Raw genomic sequence first — 21,530 nt, 5'->3', positions numbered from 1 at the left:
CTGTATACTTTGCGCTTTCAATATCACTATAAGAGGAGTTGTCTATAACCGCTAACATTGCCACGGAAAAACAAATGAAAAAGGAGAGAGAAAAATTTCTGTGGGCGGCAATAACCGCGGCTATGAACGCGGTAGTGGTTTATCAGCAATAAGCGCGGTAATAGTCGCAGCAATATACCTGCTGCTATTACCGCGACCTTTGCCGCTGCTCTTACCGCATATATTACCACTAAACACCAGTTCAAAAATAAAGGTGCTCATTTGGGCCCAAAAAACAATAAGACATCAATTGTTTTTTGGAAGAGTTTAAAAATACCAAAGAACTGAAATTGAATTTACTTTATCTTGACAATTAAAAATGTAGAAGATCAACAATTTAAAAAAGTTACAATAAAAAGTAAATAGTTGTATATACATTGTGCTACATTGGGACTTTACGAAAGTTTTGACAAAACATTTTTTTATCTAGTCCTCGTCGTCGTCTAGAGGCACGTATGTTGGATCACTTTGACTCCACATAAACCCAAACCAAATTAAACAATTATCCACAACTGAAAACAATTAATGAAAAATTACTTGTTTAAACTTACCGCTTGTAGTGGTCCAACCGCCGCATCGAATTGCTTGCGAGAGATGTGGTTGTTTTCAAACAACCATCACCAAGTATCAAATTATGTATGTTTCTCCCGATACTTGACCATCTCTCTGGTTGATCAAAAGAGAGTGACATTTTCCTAAGCTAGCAATAGCAATACCAAATTATCAACTACAATCTTTCTAATCAACGATCGACGTTATAATTCAAATAATCTTACATATTTATCCTTCCAAGCTCCCTTGCCTCCTGATCCATAGTGCATGGGAGTTTGTCTTGCGCGGGCCTCGCATTGTTGTCTATATGATGAGCCCGTCCTTGCAGCTTGATTGCTCTTCTCTTGAATTGCCCACTCCCACTCCGCGTCTGCCATGTTTCCACCGTGGTAACTCCTGTCTGGATCTCTGACCTGGTTGGCTGTTGCGCGCCACACACTGGACTGCTTGTTTTTCAGAAATGTCTTTAAGTAGCCCTCCAACCATTGTTGTGAAAACCGTTGATCGGGGGCGTTTGGAAATCTAGCTAACAAAGCGTCCTCAATGTACCATGCATGATCCGGCAGTTGGTCTCTGAACTTTATAAAACAATTATTATACGTTGAATGTATAAGAATTTATAGATGGCATCGAAATTCCCTGCCCTGTGCTGTGCCGAAATCAACCTCCCCACCATGTTTAACCTTGTAGTAGCACCCATGCGTGTCTGGCACAGGTGCGTCAGTATCCTCGTCCTCTGCGTCAGGGGCGGCACGCTCTGAAAGTGGGGATTCCATTCCCCCGCCACTACCAAAACATGCAAAACCACAAGATCCGCCGCCGCTTCGCCTCTCACGGCGCTCGCTGCCCTGAGACGAGCGTTGGCGCGCGCTGCCAGAGGAAGTTCGTCGACGATGTTCTAGTGAAGCCGGAGTGAAATGGAGTGGCGTAGGACCCTGTGATTCCATGGGAGTAGAACCCTGCAATGCAAGGGAAGAAGGACCCTGCGATGGAATAGGAGTAGGATGATAGGAAGGGAGAGTAGAGGGAGGTGCCGTCGGTGCAAGGCTTTGTAGGTAAGGAGTCCCTCCCTGACTCCCTCATGGTGTAGTCTACGGAGAAATTTCGTAGGTCACAAGCTGCTGTGGAGTGTAGTGGCCAAACATATCCTACGTCTAACGGAGGTACTACTCTCGTAAAGAGATAGCCCGTTGTAAGTCAGGATCTATGACCGGTGCAGGAATCTCAGAAGGGTAGGTGTAGGATCGCCATTCCTGCAAATAACAAAAAAAAAACCTATGACACTCATGGTTTATGGTTAACTACGTAGAAACATTATTTATTTCTTTGCTTTTTCTCACCGACTCAAGACTCGGGTCCACTAGAGGCGATGTCCACCCCGGGTGGGAGCCCATCTGAGATGTGAACCAACCAAAAGAAGAGCCAACTGGCTGCTCCTCACCGGTTGGTATGTCGTCTGACATCTACATTACAAAGAGCAATATAAGATTAAGCTTTCCACCCTACTCACTCATCTAAATATACGTACACAAGTATATTACCACACAAACACGTAGATACATATACATACTAGTAGACCTAAGTAGAGACTAGTAGTACCAAAGGTCAACTGCACCTCTTTAGATATCATCGCAGTCTCAACCGTGGTAAAACCAAAGGTACATTGCGGTAATCCATGCATGAGTGGATCAATGACCGCAACGCCACGATTAAAAAAGAACTATACCCAAGAGGAAGTGTCTAACCTTCGGATGCTATGTTCCCGTACTTAGTGCCTACATACATGCATAAACAGATATATATGTTCACACATATATATGTGAAGTTTGTAAATGTAACCATCGTTTTGTGCTGGCTGCACCTAAATTCAACGTCTAAGTGATCAATTTCTCTCTCTTTCTTTCTCTCCCTCTCTATCTACTCTCTCTCTTATCCTATCCCTATTTCCCTCTATCTCTCTCTTTCTCTCCCTCTTTCCCTCTCTCCCTCTATCTCTCTCTCTTTATTTCTCTACCTCTCTTTCTCCCTCTCTATCTCCCTCTTTCTATCTCTTCCTGTCTTTCTCTATCTCTCTTTCTTTCTCTCTATCTCTATTCCTCTCTCTCTCCCTTTCTATCTACTCTCTCTCTTTCCCTATCCCTCTCCCTCTTTCTAGCTTGGTCCTTCGGTAATTTTACTCTACTTGCTCCCCTCCCCGAGAATCTTCTCCTTACTCTACTTAACGATCATGATAAGATTGCGATCAAGCAAGGTCTTATGCAGATTCTTGAGGGCAATAACTCCAACCTTTTTGAAAACACTCTAATTGCTACCCCTTTCTCTATGTCTTTTTTCAAACCGCGTCGCTGTAATGCAACTTTTGGTTGCGTGGTCGGGGTTAAGGGTGTCATCTCTACCACAAACCGAGATACTAATTATACTACACAAGTATGGAACGTGCACCGACCTTTTCTTAAGTGCGGTTGCGAGCATATTGGGCAAGGGGATCATTGCTAGAAACGTTCATCGCTTTCAAAAGATTCCCATCGAGTTGCATAGAGTGTACTTGGTCTTCCTATAGATACAAATCAAGCCTTTCATTGAATCTCAAGGAAGTACTCCAAGTTAACGATTGGCTCATTAATAACATGTTTTTACAATGTCAAGGGAAAATATATAGGCAAACCAACGGAATCCCAATGGGACTTGCATACTCCCCACTATGGTGCAATCTCTACCTCCACTCCCTAGAGTTTGAGTTCCTCTCTAACACTCTCAACACACATAATGCTAAAGAGATTCTCTCAACTTTAGGCCATCCCTTTAGATATTACGACGATATCTTACTCATAAACTCTACAAACCCATCATTCTTCATAGAGAAACACAATATCTACCCCAGTTGCTTACCCATTGAAACCACCTCTGGTAACTCTACCAAATTTCTAAACCTCCATCTGTCTACCCAATTTGGCTATCTCACAAAAAGCCTCACGCCAAAAGAAGATAAAATCCCGTGCACACCCATAAGATACCTCAAACGATCCAACAACCGACCAACTAAATGGGCACATAAGGTCATTATCTCACAGCTCAAACCAATACTCTATTGTAACTCCAACGCTACGGAAGCCGCTAAAGACATTAAAATGCTTGTGGACTCCTTTTGTAAAAATGGTTTTGAAAGAGCTAAACTTTGGAGACTTGTGAGAAGATTCCTTTCAGATTTTTCAGCTTCAAAATTCTCATGCCACCCAACTGTACTCTTGGACTTGCTAGATTTTGGAGGGCACTAGGACCCTTTTGGGGGGCCTAGTGCCCGCTTTGGGACAAATCCTCATCCTTCCTAGTGCGGATGGAGGAGGGTCTCTCTCACTAGCACAAAAACCACCTCTAAAGACTAATCTAGTGCACACATTAGAGCCTAGACCAAGAGGCTTATAAGGTTACAAGATTTTGGATGGAAGTATCTTTTACTTCAACCTCACTCCCCAATTTATATATATATATATATATATATATATAAGACTCCACTACCCCCACTCCACCCCTCCCTAACGGTGCACCCTTTGGGCTTCCCTCTCTTTGTTTTTGAGGTTGCACTCTTCTTTCCCTCTAGCCTATAAATATAGAGGTTTGGTTGTCCATTTCAAGGTGACATTTTTTCACAAACAAGCTGTGAAAAAAAGAGAAATCTCACCACACCCTCTCACCACTCTACTCAAATGGAATCTTCCTCTCAGGTTTGTAGCTTACTTTTGCTTTTGATTGTTCTTTTTTAGCTTGACATCTATGACATGTAGGATCATCCTATGACACCTGCCTTCCACCATTTTTTACTAACATTTTTATGTTTGTTTTGATGGTGATGGTGACAGGTAACAGGATCTTCCTTTGGCTAAAACATTGCAATCTAGCTCAAGCTACCAAAGTTTAAGCTTTCCTCTCTCTCCGTTGTTTGTAAATAAGAATTTTTTAATTATAATGGCTTCCAATAAGAGTTCTATTGAGAATTCCTAACCTCTATGTTTTAATGGTAAAAGTGGATCTTCATTTTGTAATTTCCTAGCAACCTACTCTCTCTCTAGTGGTCAGAGTAGCCCTTCACTAGCCCACTTGGTAGTATTTTTAATCTATCCCCCTTTTTTAAACAAAAGGGCTACCTCTGATCTGTAAGGACTTCTCTTTTCTTTATCACACCTTAAATGCACTATACTCTACTTTTGGTGTCATGGATTCCACTTTCACCTACACCTTCCCTTTGGTCAGATTTTGGCAAGTTACAAAGAACCTCACCTTTTTTGTACATCCCTTGATGAGAACTTTTTTACTTTAAAATTTGGGTTCCTTTCTGGCACACACACATCTTCTGTTTAAAAATTATCTCATTTTGGCTTTTTGATTTTTTGGACTCACCGCCTTTCAAATCTCTGGAGAGCGGGGTACCTCAAAAGAATTCTTTATTCGTGACTTGTCTCTATCTCCCTCCCAAGGGGTAAAAAGATGAATTTTTTCCTGCTAAATCGATCTCGAGCTCTGCTACCCTCGCGGGGTGACCCTTCGGTGGGCTATGGTCCTTGGAGGGTCGGTCTTGTGCGCACGCATGTTGGGTGTGTGTGTTTGCTCCCTTCTTACCTGCGCTATAGCAGGAGGGGTCTGCTTCTCCTACTACATGGAAAGCTTCGACCTCACCTGCACCGCTCTTATCTCCATGATATTTGATTGCGCTGCAACGATCAGCAAGGGCTGTCACGGGTACTACCCATCTTCTGCTTCTGCACACAATGCTGCGTTTCAATACCTTCAAAAGCTCCCTATGCTATTTTGCTTCTGCACACGCTGCTGCTTTTTTCAATTCCTTGCTCCCTATGCTACTTAACTTCATCTACAGGAAGCCTCGAATCACACACAGCATGGCGGGCATCTCTCGCTGCCTCTCTCCTCTCCCCCCTTTTTCGGATCTACACGCAGATGTCTCTTGCTGGCCGATTGATTCTCATGGATCGGAACCTGCATTTACTCCCTTCTCTTGGCATGTTTGCTTGCTGGGGTATCTTTTTTATGTTTCTACCTCTCTGCGTCTTGGTTAGACATTTCTTTGGCCCTCTTCCTTCTCTCTCTCTCTCTCTCTCTCTCTCTCTCTCTCTCTCTCTCTCTCTCTCTCTCTCTCTCTCTCTCTCTCTCTCTCTCTCTCTCTCTCTCTCTCTCTCTGCACTTTTATTTTCGCAAACCTGTTCCTTCCCCTTAATTTGCCTAACCCCGTACACAGTCAAGTATTCTTTTAAATTATCCCTTTATGTTTCTTTATTCTTCTGTTTTCTAATTTCTTTTCCATGCCTTACAGCTAGCTGTGGCTTTCTCAGGATGGGATGAGAGCCTTATGGCTCTAGGATACTCTGCACAAAATTTCCCCCCTTCAGTTATTGTCCAGGGTTTTCTCCTTTGTATTAGCGACCCTAGCTTTCACTCCACTCTGCTTGAACTTGATGGAGCCACCCCTTCTCAGCAGGCTGAAGATACCACAATACTATCCACTCTTGACCTTCCCTCATGGTTCCGCTTGTATGCCATGCACGGGAAAACCCTCCTACTGCGATTACCGGCCTACGTGATTTGGCAGCAAATTTGCCCGCAATTATTGATGCTGATGAGCGTAAGCGGAAAGAGTGGCTCGAGCATGCACCAAATTTGATGCGACATTTCATGGAGATTAATGGAAAGCGGCTGCGAAACGACCCACTAACCCGGCAGAGAAAGAGACATTTGCTTAATGGTTTTTCAGAGATCATCACAACGCCACCAACTGCTACTGGAAGCTCACTCTTACCTATGGATCTTGACGAAGAGGAGCAGATGCTTGCAAACAAAGACTTCACCATTACTACACCGAGTCGAAGCCTCACCACAAAGCCCTTCGAAACCTACACCGATCCCTTCATCCCGAGCCGGCTTTTGTAAATGTTTTTGGGTAAAGCTCACCACGAAGCTTGGTCCTTCGGTAATTTTACTCTACTTGCTCCCCTCCCCGAGAATCTTCTCCTTACTCTACTTAACGATCATGATAAGATTGCGATCAAGCAAGGTCTTATGCAGATTCTTAAGGGCAATAACTCCAACCTTTTTGAAAACACTCTAATTGCTACCCCTTTCTCTATGTCTTTTTTCGAACCACGCCGCTGTAATGCAACTTTTGGTTGCGTGGTCGGGGTTAAGGGTCTCATCTCTACCACAAACCGAGATACGAAGTATACTACACAAGTATGGAACGTGCACCGACCTTTTCTTAAGTGCAATTGCGAGCATATTGGGCAAGGGGATCATTGCCGGGACAACAATGTTTTGTGGTTCGATCATGCTTTATGGTTGGTTCTCAATCAACTACCTCGCTTCTTCCCAAGCTCGAGCCTTAAACGGTCTACTATTGCCTTTATGAGTTGGGTTGCTAAAGAAGCCCAAGAAGTGATTAAAGCTCTCCTCCTCCATACATTCTACAGGCAAAAGCTAAAGGATGCTATCACTCATTCTGTTTTTTTTAGCCAAAAACCACCTTCTTGCAGTTCATCCACGGAAGTGGATACTTTTGTGAATGCGGCAGTTGCTCCAATTTCGAAGGCATCCCATGATACGCGTTCGGCCAAAAAAGCACGCGGAGAAGGGAATCAAACCGCACGTGGAAGAGGAAGGAACTTCCCCTCTCAACGCTCGAATACCTCTACTACACCTCCAAGATGGAAGACACCCTCCCCAGCCAACTCCACCACTAGTAGATGCACCCCTCAAAACCCCACCCCCACTTTTCCACCTTTCTTTGTCCAAGCTTCTGCCCCACCCCCCATCCCACCTCCAAAAACCAAACCAGCCTTCACCCAGGCATGCGTAACTAGTGCTAAATCCCTCCTTTATGATTGATGCAGGTTTCCAAGGATGTGCATGGACGCTCTCGGTTCATCCCCAAGTGCAAGGCAAAGGGCACCTTTGTACCCCTTCATTTTGTCAACCCCTTGCTTGATATCAAAAATCTCACCTCTTTCCTTAGCTTGTTTTTCTTTGGGCTTGGCATTTCCACCACTCCCCTATGGGATGAATGCATGTTTAGTTGGGCTTTTGATCCCCCTTTGAAAGTAACTCTCTATAATGCGAAGGAAGTTTTCACCTCTCTCACACCCCATGAATGCTTTTGTAATTTGGAAAACACCGCACAACACGTAATTTCCACGAACTTTTGTGATTTTATGAGTACCTCTCTTTCTCATCTTTGTGGCCACGGTCTTGGTCACATACCAACTAAGCCACCTAATTTCATAGAAGCATTTGAGGAGCTAAATCAAGCACTCTTATATCTCATAGAATCCGGTTGCATCACTCTACCTTCTGGCCTAACACTCGGAAAATTAAGTAATGCATTCTCAGCTTATTGTGGGAAGTTCCTCCCTTCTAAAATACAACACCACATCCATAATGATCTCACAAGAGAAATCAAAGAACTAAGGAACAAATTATTTATTACTAGCATCGACAAGACTCCGAAGAATATGATTATCATTTGTAAGGCCTTTGTTCTTCTTGAAGCCCAAAAACGCCTACAAGGCAACGATTTTACACCATCTCCTCTAGGGATCGAGGGAGTTACCTCCCTTGTGCTAACATTTCTTTCTCAATACACCTTTCCAGAACACTACTCCCTCCCCTACCTTACCGGCATATACAAACTTCATAAGGCCTCTTTTAGATGGATTACATGTGGGGCTACCTGTTGCTACTCAGAAATTTCTACACTTATGGCTTGCTTGCTAAAAAATTGTATACCACTTCTCAAGGAACGCGCCAAAAAACTTAATAACAAAGCGCTTTTATGTCACCATCTTCATTTACAGTCTTGGTGGATTGTAGATTCGGTTTACGATTGCATCCTCAACCTCCCCTCTCATGCAACACAATTCTATTCAGGGGATGTGAAAAGATGCTTCGAGAACATCCCACATGCAGGCGTACAAGGCCTCATCCATCATCTTACCTTGTTAATCTCCCATGCCTTCTCCGCATCTCTAGAAACGTTCATCTCTTTCAAAAGATTCCCATCGAGTTGCATAGAGGGTACTTGGTCTTCCTATAGATACAAATCAAGCCTTTCATTTAATCTCAAGGAAGTACTCCAACTTAACGATTGGCTCATTAATAACATGTTTTTACAATGTCAAGGGAAAATATATAGGCAAACCAACGGAATCCCAATGGGACTTGCATGCTCCCCACTATGGTGCAATCTCTACCTCCACTCCCTAGAGTTTGAGTTCCTCTCTAACACTCTCAACACACATAATGCTAAAGAGATTCTCTCAACTTTACGCCATCCCTTTAGATATTACGACGATATCTTACTCATAAACTCTACAAACCCATCATTCTTCATAGAGAAACACAATATCTACCCCAGTTGCTTACCCATTGAAACCACCTCTGGTAACTCTACCAAATTTCTAAACCTCCATCTGTCTACCCAATTTGGCCATCTCACAAAAAGCCTCACGCCAAAAGAAGATAAAATCCCGTGCACACCCATAAGATACCTCAAACGATCCAGCAACCGACCAACTAAATGGGCACATAAGGTCATTATCTCACAGCTCAAACCAATACTCTATTGTAACTCCAACGCTACGGAAGCCGCTAAAGACATTAAAATGCTTGTGGACTCTTTTTGTAACAATGGTTTTGAAAGAGCTAAACTTTGGAGACTTGTGAGAAGATTCCTTTCAGATTTTTCAGCTTCAAAATTCTCATGCCACTCAACTGTACTCTTGGACTTGCTAGATTTTGGAGGGCACTAGGACCCTTTTGGGGGGCCTAGTGCCCGCTTTGGGACAAATCCTCATCCTTCCTAGTGCGGGTGGAGGAGGGTCTCTCTCACTAGCACAAAAACCACCTCTAAAGACTAATCTAGTGCACACATTAGAGCCTAGACCAAGAGGCTTATAAGGTTACAAGATTTTGGATGGAAGTATCTTTTACTTCAACCTCACCCCCCAATTTATATATATATATATATATATATATAAAAAGACTCCACTACCCCCACTCCACCCCTCCCTAGCCGTGCACCCTTTGGGCTTCCCTCTCTTTGTTTTTGAGGTTGCACTCTTCTTTCCCTCTAGCCTATAAATATAGAGGTTTGGTTGTCCATTTCAAGGTGACATTTTTTCACAAACAAGCTGTCAAAAAAAGAGAAATCTCACCACACCCTCTCACCACTCTACTCAAATGGAATCTTCCTCTCAGGTTTGTAGCTTACTTTTGCTTTTGATTGTTCTTTTTTAGCTTGACATCTATGACATGTAGGATCATCCTATGACACCTGCCTTCCACCATTTTTTACTAACATTTTTATGTTTGTTTTGATGGTGATGGTGACAGGTAACAGGATCTTCCTTTGGCTAAAACATTGCAATCTAGCTCAAGCTACCAAAGTTTAAGCTTTCCTCTCTCTCCGTTGTTTGTAAATAAGCATTTTTTAATTATAATGGCTTCCAATAAGAGTTCTATTGAGCATTCCTAACCTCTATGTTTTAATGGTAAAAGTGGATCTTCATTTTGTAATTTCCTAGCAACCTACTCTCTCCCTCTTTCCCTAACATGGACTCCCTCTATCCCTATACCTATCTCTTTGCCTCTCTCCCTCTATCTATACTCTCTCTTTCCCTCTTTCTCTATTTTGCTCTCTCTCTCTCTCTCTCTCTCTCTCTCTCTCTCTCTCTCTCTCTCTCTCTCTCTATCTACCTCTATCCCTCTTTCTCTCTCACTCTCTTTATCTATTTCTTTCTCTCTATCTAACATTTCTCTCCCTCTATCTATTTCTCTCTCTCTATTTAACATTTCTCTCCCTCTCTTTAACTCTCTCTCTCTCTCTCTCTCTCTCTCTCTCTCTCTCATTAATTCTCTATCTCTATTTATGTACCTCTATCGCTCTTTCTCTCTCACTCTCTTTATCTATTTCTCTCTCTCTCTCTCTCTCTCTCTCTCTCTCTCTCTCTCTCTCTCTCTCTCTCTCTCTCTTCATTTATCTCTTTCTCTCTCTCTATTTCATCTAACACTATCCAAACAATCATTTCCAAAACGTGCGTGACAAATCAATCATTTCCAAACATGCGTAGGAAAGCAACCATTTTCAAACGTGCTTAGCAAAACAACCATTTCAAACAAGCCGTTCGAAACAATCGTTTCCTAATGAACGAGGTATGTTATAATGGATTCTCTATTGTTTTTATTTGTGTGGGTGTGTGTGTGTGTGTGTGTGTGTGTGTGTGTGTGTGTAGTAGACACAAAAGGGGAAGAGGGAGGATGTGCTTTTGTGTTTACTTTTTCTTTGTAGCGCGATTGAGCTTCGAATAGGTTCAGCATCCAAAGAAGATGGCGGAATACCCCCTTGCCGAAACTTGAACGAAATCCTCTTCAACGAAACTTGAGAATCTTGGAGAAGGAGAGAGGGGTAGGGGGGGGGGGGGGGGGAAGAGGGAAGGCTTCTTGAAGGAGAGAGAGATAGGGAGTGGGGGAGGGCAGGGGGGGGAATCTTGGGAGCGATGGTGGAGAGCAAGAAACGCAGGGTATGCTAAAAAAACGCGACATACTCAGCCTTCTTTCCCTTTTTAAGCGCCAGTTATTACCACGGATATTACTGCGGCTATTACCATGACTATTACCGCCCATATTACTGCGGCCAGTCATTTCAAACGGATACATGTGAATCCGAGGTTGCAGGGGGGGGTACAAACCAACCCCCCCCCCCCCCCCCCCCACCCTTAGCTATATATTATTTCATTTTTTAGCCTTTTGAGTTTTTTTATGAAGATTTTTAATTTTTTATGGATACTTTATTTTGTAGTACTTTTAAATGTTTATTAATTGAATTTTTTTAAATCTCTTTTAGTTAAAAAATAATTTTAACACTCATTGTCATTTATTTCCTTTGACTTTAACTATATGTGATTTTTCTAATGGAATTAAGTGTTTTTTTAATTATTTATTTTTTAGGACACGTGACTAAATAAACAACCTTTCGCGTATGCAGGACATCAACTAGGATGATCGTGGTCCTCCTGGAGGCCCAGAGCGAGATCGTTGGCTCAAGGAAAAACTACCTTGTCTTTGCACCAAGTGCAAAAGGGCAATTCCTCGCTTGAGGCGCATTGCTTTGGAGCACGTGGAGAACGAAGGGCTTTGGCATCCTCAAAAAAACGCTCGGAGAGATGATAGGACAACTCACCCATCGCTTGATGAGGTGTCCCAATGGTCTCTGTTCGGTGGTGGTGCACCGGCGCGCAAGGCCAAATGGAAGAGGCAAGAGAAACTGGGCAAATTGGGTGCACCGTATGGTGATCCTGCCCCGTTGGCTCTACATCGGCAGCTCCTACAACGTCTTTGTCACACTTTGAGGTAGAGGATGAGTACATGTTTGACATGTGTGATGATTTACTAGATCATGAGCGTGACGTGTGCAAAGAGGATTGTCAGCCTTGCACTAAACGGGCTGCCAAAATGGAGGATAGATTGATGACGAGTGTCCAAACACCTCTTTACGATGGTGCACGGTACTCGGTGCTCCGAGCATCGTTGGAAGTACTCAACTTGCAAGAAAAATTTGGTTGGAGTAATGCAAGTGTCGATGCACTACTTCTGTAAGTATGGAATGTGGCTTTTATATACTCTCTCTTTATGGTGTCGTCTTCTAGGAATTATACTAACGCATGTTTGTTGTAGTTTGATGGGAAAAATGTTGCCAGGTGATCACCACATGCCTCCAGATCGTCGACGAGCTAGATCGTATGTCTTTGTGTCACTGCACTTGCAATGGAGTATGAGCGCATCCATGCGTGCGTCAACAATTTCATGCTATATCGTAATGAGCATGCACATGCTACCTCGTGTCCCGTGTGTGGGGAGGCACAATACAAGACAGGTGTGAGCGGGGCACACCTACCCCGCAAGGTATTAAGACATTTTCCATTAATTCCTTGCATCCAACACATGTTTAAAAGCAGGCCTACCGTGGAGCTTCTTGCGTGGCACACAAACCATCGCTCAAATGATGGAATGATGCGTGTCCCTGCCGATTCACCTGCATGGAGGCACATCTAAAATCAATGGCCAGAGTTTGGGTTGGAGCCTCGACACTTGAGGCTTGGGTTAGCAAGTGATGGTGTCAACCCCTTCGGCACTAAGTCTACTTCATGGAGCACTTGGCATGTGGTGATCGTCAACTACAATATTCCACCATGGGAGACAACCAAGAAGGGCAATATACTTCTTTCCTTGCTTGTGCCAGGGAAGTACAAAGTACAAACTTCTTTCCTTGCTTGTGCTTGTTCCTTGCTTGTGCCAAGGAAGCACAAAGTGTAAAATAATGGCATTTACCTCGAGCCCCTCATCGAGGAGTTGGAGGAGTTATGGAGAGGCATTCCTATTGTCGATGTCTCACTTGCAAAGGGGGGGAGAGAGGCTCAAGTGAGGGGAATCCTTATGTGGACTATGCACGAGTATCTTGGGCTTGAAGAGATTTTTGGTAACCCCCTGTCCTCTATCTCTATTTCCCTCATTCCCTCTCTCCCTCTAGCTCCCTTTAGTTCACTTTAGTTCACTTTAGTTCACTTTAGTTCACTTTAGTTCACTTTAGTTCACTTTAGTTCACTTTAGTTTGGGATTGCATCTTTGCTTTACTGCCGTTGAGGCATTGTCGCAGTCTATGCTTACAGGACAGTGACAGGACAGTCAGAGACAGTACAGGTGCAGGACAGGTTTACCCGTAGCTTACAGTGTCAGAGAGACAGTGTTTTTGAGCTGTTTTTGGTATGTTTTTTGCGTACACCATAGCCATTTTACAAAGAAAACTCTGCCGAAATTTATGCAGAATCTGAAGCTTTTTTGGTTCATTTGACAGGTTGATATTGGTTCAGAGGTCAATTTACAAGGGAAACTCTGCCGAATTTTTCCCAGGAAAGTAAACCACTGTGAAGCGTAGCTATGGCTGGATCACAGGACACTGCTCTTTACAATATCAAGAAGCTGGATGGAACCAATTTCCCATTGTGGAAGAAGCAGATTTGGCACGTGTTGGTACAAAAGAAGCAGATAAAACCTATAAAGCTCAAAGGGATAAAACCAGAAGATATGGACGAAGATGAACGGAGCGAAATGGATGAATTGGCACTTTCTACCATTATGCTGACTTTGGCAGAAAGCGTTTACTTCAATGTAGCAGACGAGATGTCGGCTTATCAAGCATGGTTAGTGCTGAGTGATCTTTATGAGAAGCAGAGTGCAGCTTCACAGGTATACTGGCTTAAGAAGCTTGTTGATTTGAAGATGAAAGAAGGGAGTGTTGAGATGTCGAGCTCTACACCTTGAGCTGGCATCCACTACGGGTCTTGGCCGCTTACGGCATTTACTCACTGGCACGTTAGGTGACCGACACGGAGGATCTCTGCCAGTGATTCTACAGCTGGACTACACTTATAGTGCCAGCCTAGTACGCTTCTAGCGAGTTCACACTTAGTGACCGCATGTACATATGTGCTACTTTTTAGCTTTAGCACTTAGTCATTTTGTACTCTCTTTTCTGTAAAGAAGAAGAAGAAGCTTTCCATCTCTGTGTGCTTTGTGCTTGTCTTGTGTAGCTCTCTTGCATCCTCATTCTTTACATGGTATCAGAGCCCGGTGCAGGCAAGAGAGCAAGAGCATCACAATCCCTTCATTCGCAATCCACGACCAGATGCCGATTTTTAGGGGTTTTTCGCACAAGTTTCTGAACAGGTCTCCAAAGTGCAGTATACAGAGATTTACTGTACAAGTACAGTGGTTGTATGTACGCTTGATTGTGGACACTCGTTGAGTGTAGAAACCGTTACAGGTACCACGATAGCAGGTTCAACAGATTTGCAGGTTTTTGCAGATTGCAGCTATTTTGTCTTAGTGCTTCAAGATGTCTGACGGTTGCAGTCAGATTGTTACTGAGAAGCTTGAGAAAAATAACTACCCTGCATGGAAGTTCAGAATAACAAATTTCCTAAAAGGAAAAGGTTATTGGGACTATGTAGAAGGAGACAATGAAAAGGAACCAGAGATTCCCGAGGCAAATGCTACAGCAGAACAAAGGAAAGCTTTGAGGGACTGGCAACAAGGCCAGAGCAAAGTGATGTATTGGCTTTCTATGAGCATCACAGATGGCATGATGGGCTATCTACAGGATGTTGAAACCCCCGCCATTGCATGGAGAAACTTAGGCAGAGTGTTCGAGGTGAACACCAAGGCCAGGAAGCTTCAACTAAAGTCGGAGCTAAATCAGGTTAAGAGGAACAACCTCTCAATCAATGATTATGCCTTGAAGATCAAGAGTATCATTGAGGCTCTTGGATCTATTAAAGTCTCAGTGGAAGATGATGACATTGTTCGTGCATGCTTGGATGGTCTAGGAGATGAGTATGTACATTTCAGGTCTTCCATGAATACAAGAGACGACATCCCCGTGTTCCAAGATTTGATTTCTATGCTTATTCTTGAGGAGAAGAACCTTGACACATCTTCTTCTCATGGCAGAAATAATTCTGAACAGGCCTTCTATTCCAACTCCAACAGAGGTAGAGGTAGAGGTCGTGGTCGAGGCCCAAGGGGTTGCAGGGGCCAATTTCTGGAAGGTCAATCAAATCAAAACAATACAGGTGGCAGGGGAAACCAGTCTCAAGGCAGGGGGAGTCAAAGAGGTCGTGGTGCAGGATCAAGCAGGCAGAAACATACTCCAGATAGTAGAGAATGTTGGACTTGTGGTGAAAGAGGTCACATGTCACGTGACTGTCCAAAGGGAAAAGCAAGTAGAAAGAGAGAACAGGGAAACTATGCATCTACTAGCAGAGATGTAGATGATAGCAAAAACGAGCGCATGTTTGTTATGCAACATGTAATGAATACAATGACTGCAGAGAGTTCCACCCAAGATGATGTTTGGTATGTGGATTCAGGTGCCTCTAATCACATGACGTCTCGTGGAGAGTGGTTTAGAAAGACCATATTAGGTAAAGTGGGAAAATCCCAATTCCCAGGTTGGACAACTTTCAATATATCATGTATAAAATATAGAGATTTTGTCAAAAATTTGAGTTTTCTTAAGGTCTCATTCCACTTTATGCACATACAATACACAATGAAAACAACTAAAATATCATGGTTTCAATCAATTGGATTATTAGGAGAGGAGTATATTGCATCCATTATCGTTGTCTATGTTCTAATGTCCTACCTACAACTTATCTCAACATGGAGAGCTTGGTTTCTAGGTCCACCACTTGTCCAAGTTAATGTAAAAGTGACTCAAGGTTCACAACTTGTGAAAGCAAGGATCCATTGAGGAATACAATCCACTTGGCTATTTTTCCTTAATTTATTGCATGTGACATTTAAGCAAGGTCCACTTCTAATCTATAACTACTTAATTTGAGGCATGGGGCATACATAAAATATGTAGCATATGCTCTATTGCCTCATAGGAAGGTTGGTTTCAAGGTGCACTTATCCATGCTAGCCTATCTTGGAGAAATGATGGAGCTTGCTTCTCTCCTTGTTTCAATGGAGACTAGCTTGGACAAGTGGTGGACCTTTGCTTCTCTCTATGTTTCAATAGAGTTAGCTTGGACAAGTGGTGATCTTGGAACAAAACCCCCATGTAAAACATATCATGGGTATTCCAAGTGATTAGAAAGATTACCATTTAAGATATAACCTTATAGGTTGGACAACTAGATCTTGGCTTGGAGAAATGGTGGACCTTTGATTCTCTCCATGTTTCAATGGAGTCTATCTTGGAGAAATGGTGGAGCTTGCTTCTGTCCATGTTTCAATGGAGCCTAGCTTGAACAGTTGGTGGACCTTTGCTTCTCTCTATGTTTCAATAGAGTTAGCTTAGACACGTGGTGGATCTTCAAAATAAACCAACTACTATCAATGTTGCCTAGCTTGGACAAGTGGTGGAGTGTTTCTCTACTCCATGTTTCAATGGATCTTAGCTTGGACAAGTGTTGGACCTTAAAACAAAAACCCCATGTACAACATAGAATGGATTTTCTAGATTTCAATGGAGTTTAGCTTTAACAAATGGTGGAGCTTGTCTTCATCCATGTTTCAATGAAACTAGCTTGGACAAGTGGTGGACCTTGTAACAAACCCTCCCATGTACAACATATCATTGGTTTTCTAAGTGATGGGAAGGAATACCATTCAAGATATAAACTTATAGCTTGGATAAGTAGTTGACTTTAAAACCAAATTCATCATAATACAATGAAATACAGGTCAGCCAATTCCTAAATCTTGAGACCAAACCTCCCATGCTATTAGAGATAATATATTGGATAAGTGGTGGACCTTCTATTATTTTCCCATGCCTAGTTTAGACAACCGGTACACTTCGCAGCTATAAAGGTTGGACGAGTTGTGGAGCCTTGTTTCTATCCATGTTTTAATGGATCCTAGCTTGGACAAGTGGTGGACCTTGGAAAAAAGCTTCCATGTACAACATATATGAGGTTTTCCATGTTTTAATGGAACCTATCTTGGACAAATGGTGAAGCTTTCTTCTCTCCATGTTGATTTTGGAACTACCTTAGACAAGTGGTGGAGCTTTTCTTTTCTACTCTTCATAATACAATGAAGTATATGTTGGTTACATGGTGAATCTTAAGGCCAAACCTCCCATTTTACTAGAGATGATAGGTTGGACAAGTGGATCAACCTTCTATCATTTCTCCATGACTATATTGGACAATTAGTAGACATAACATCTCTCTATGTTGTCTAGAGATGAGCTTGGACAAGTGATGGACCCTGCTTCTCTCTCCCCTTGGTTTACTAGTTTGAAGACTCAGTATATATACTTTCTTAGATCTAGCTTGAACAAGTGGTGGACCTTGCATCCACAATCTTAATTCAGTATAAAAAAGTATATGAAAAAATAACATAGGAATCTTGGTTTGAAGGTCAAGCAATTAGGTTCCAAATGCACATAATAATATATTTTCCACCCATATTAAAAGAAAGTTAAATATGCACATAATAATATATTTTCCAAATGCACATAATAATATATTTTCCAAATGCACATAATAATATATTTTCCACCCATATTAAAAGAAAGTTAAATATGTTATTACCAAATTGACAAAGGTAACGTCCAAGAATTATATCTTTCCATCTTGTCAGATCTAAATCTTCATCAAGGCGACATGCATGTATACATCAACTTTCAAGCCATTCAAGAATACATGCACTTAGATTCCATAGTTTTGTTTTCAAAGTCTTTTAGGTTCTAAAACTCTTTCACATAAAGTATGTAATGACAAAATTCTTGAAGCAAACATTTGTGCCCAAGAAAAAGATCCCTCTCACATATTTAAAGTCCATGAATTCTCTGATCCACACTTACAAGTTTTATTTTGACATCAAACATCAATTCTTTCATAGTTCCAAATAAATGCAACCTCGATATGAATTGACAAAAAATGAATTTCTTTTACTATATGACCCAACATAGGCCCCAATCAAATAAAAAATGAGTCCCCAAAAATTTGGGTGCACTCTAGCAATACATCAGAGTCCCCTTACAATAGGATGCACTCCAATAGTACATTGAAGTCCCCTTAGAGTAGGGTGCACTCCATTCAAGTGTTCATAAAATTGACACACCTTTTATATATAAAAAAAAAGACTATATCAAATTATACAAATGTTGAAAGATACACACTAGAATAAAAAAAGCATCTTATAGCCATATTTATTCAATGCTTTCGTGTTGACAAGTACACACCAAGGACATAATTTGTCTCAGAATCACTATACTGATTTACAATTGTGTTATATGTATAGACTCTCTTATCTCTTGCATACAACCATCCTACCAACCATGGAATTATGGTTCTCTGCAAGAAGTTTTGAAGTTGCTCGGAAGTTTGCCTCCACATCTTTGGAAATATAAGATATGTCCCTGGCATGTTCCACATCACCCTATATGGAGTGTCATCAAAAATTAAGGTATTGTTTGCATCCAAATCCTCAAATATCTTCCAAATATCACTCAGATTTTTGTGATAAACCCTTGTAAATCCTAACATGATATTTGGATTTTGGCAATTTTTGTTACTCATAAACACCTTGAACTTGGTATACTGCTCAGGAAAACACTTTTGTGTGATGCGTTGCACCCTTGTTAAGTTATAGCAACTCCATATCCATAGCTCAAAGTATTCAGCACAAAAATCCAAAAAACTTTGTGCGTCTGGTCGCACCACATGATAAACTTCATCTTTGTCCTCCACAAGTCGCATGTGTTGAGCCCAAGATGGCATAGAATCTCCATGTTTCATTTCAACTGTCTTGAGAAGTAACCCTCTAGATCCAAGATAAGTACTCTTTTGATGTCCTTGAAAGCAAGTGGTAGGTGATAAGGAGGTGATTCATTCCTTGGACAAGGTCTTGGAGGAGGTTGGATGGGTAATTCAATAGTTTTCTTCAATTTATGCCAGCATATAGCCAATCCATTTTTCTGTAATGGTTCTGAAATTAAAGAACAAGAACACTTAATGCAAACACAACAATAGACATGATTTTTACATTGTCTACCCTAAGGTTTTATTAGATACCAAAATCCATCTATGATCTACTCATTAATAGAAAGAAAGTCAAATTAAAATCCTGACTCTTTTTTATGCTACACTCTCTCTTAGTCTCAATACCATGGAGTTCAACTAGACTTAAGTCAACTAATAACTACTACTTGTTGTTAAAGGTATGCTTGAAGTGTATAAGGCTTAACCAATGCTCTAGTGTAGAATGGGTATTTAGGTCTCAAGGTCTACCACTTATCCAAGCAAAGATCCATTTAGATATGGAAACCCAATTTTTCTTAATATAATGATATAGAGTGGACAAGTGGTGAATCCTGAGACCAAGCCACTCATGCTACTAGGGATAATAGGTTGGACAAGTGGTGGACCTTGAATGTAAACCCCCCATGTACAAAGTATCAGGGGTTTTGGGTATTTCAATGGACTCTAGCATCTTGGAAACATGGTGGAGCTTACTTCTCTCCATGTTTCAATGGAGTCTATCTTGGATAAATGGTGGAGCATCATTCTCTCCATGTTTCAATGGAGCCTACCTTGGACAAGTGGTGCATGTTTGTTTCTCTCTATGTTTGAACAGATCTAGCTTGGACAAGTGGTGGACCTTGGAACAAAATCCCCATGTAAAACATATCATGGACATTACAAGTGGTGAGAAAAAATACCATTCAATATATAACCTTATAGGTTGGAAAAGTGGTGGACCTTAACACCCAATTATTATTAATATAATGACATAGAGTGGACAAGTGGTGAATCTTGCGACCAAACCTACTAGGAAAAGTACGTTGGACAAGTGGTGGACCTTGAATGCAAACCCCCCATGTACAAAATATTACTCATGCTACTAGGAATAATTTGGTATTAAGGTCCATGTTTCAATGGAGCCTAGCTTGGAAAAGTGGTGGACCTTTGTTTCTCTCTATGTTTCAATAGAATTTTCTTGGACAAGTGGTGAACCTTGGAACAAAACCCCCATGTAAAGCATGTCATGGGCATTACAAGTGGTGAGAAAAAATACCATTCAAGGTATAACCTTATAGGCTGGACAAGTGGTGGACCTTAGCACCCAATTCCTCTTATTATAATGACATATAGTGGAAAAGTGGTGAATTGTGAGACCAAACCTACTAGGGATAATAGGTTGGAGAAATGGTTGACCTTGAATGTAAATCACCCATGTACAAAATATCATGGGTTTTGCGTATTTCAATGGAGCCTAGCATCTTGGAGACATGGTGGAACTTACTTCTCTCCATGTTTTAATGGAGCCTATCTAGGAGAAATGGTGGAGGTTCCTTCTCTCCATGTTTCAATGGAGCCTAGCTTGGACAAGTCGTGGACCTTTGTTTCTCTCTATGTTTGAATATGGTTAGCTTGGACAAGTGGTGGATCTTGGAATGAAACTCCCATGTAAAACATATCATGGGCATTTCAAGTGGCGAGAAAGGATACCATTTAAGATATAACCTTATAGGTTGGACAAGTGGTGGACTTTAACACAATATAATGACATAGAGTGTACAAGTGGTGAATCTTGAAACCAAACCACTCATGCTACTAGGGATAATAGGTTAAACAAGTGGTGGGCCTTGAAATAAAACCCCCTAGAGTGTTTCAATGGATCCTAGCTTGGAAACATGGTAAAGCTTGCTTCTCTCCATGTTTCAATGCAGCCTATCTTGGATAAATGGTGCAGCATCATTCTCTCCATGTTTCAATGGAGCCTAGCTTGGACAAGTGGTGGACCTTTGTTTCTCTCTATGTTTAAATAGAGTTATCTTGGAAAAGTGGTGGACCTTGGAACAAAAACCCCATGTAAAACATATCATGGGCATTACAAGTGGTGAGAAAAAATACCATTCAATATATAACCTTATAGGTTGGACAAGTGGTGGACCTTAACACCCAATTATTCTTAATATAATGACATAGAGTGGATAAGTGGTGAAATTGGGACCAAACCTACTAGGGAAATAGGTTGGACAAGTGGTGGACCTTGAATGTAAACGCCCCATGTACAAAATATCACTCATGCTACTAGAAATAATTTGGTATTAAGGTCCATGTTTCAATGCAGCCTAGCTTGGAAAAGTGGTGGACCTTTGTTTCTCTCTATGTTTCAATAGATTTATCTTGGATAAGTGGTGTACCTTGGAACAAAACCCCCATGTAAATCATGTCATGGGCATTACAAGTGGTGAGAAAAAATACCATTCAAGCTATAACATTATAGGTTGGACAAGTGGTGGACCTTAACACCTAATTCCTCTTAATATAATGACATAGAGTGGACAAGTGGTGAAT

At 41.7% G+C, this 21,530-nt stretch overlaps 1 pseudogene; it reads left to right on the top strand.

The window, feature by feature from the left end:
• The first annotated feature begins 6,120 nt into the window (after positions 1 to 6,120).
• Positions 6,121 to 7,579, top strand: LOC147425537 (uncharacterized; annotated as a pseudogene).
• Positions 7,580 to 21,530: the final 13,951 nt, after the last annotated feature.

The sequence above is a fragment of the Adiantum capillus-veneris genome, chromosome 25 (genome assembly GCF_014529385.1).
Source record: "Adiantum capillus-veneris isolate H3 chromosome 25, ASM1452938v2, whole genome shotgun sequence".
NCBI classification, from domain to species: domain Eukaryota; kingdom Viridiplantae; phylum Streptophyta; class Polypodiopsida; order Polypodiales; family Pteridaceae; genus Adiantum; species Adiantum capillus-veneris.
This window is presented reverse-complemented; position numbering and strand designations above follow the sequence as displayed.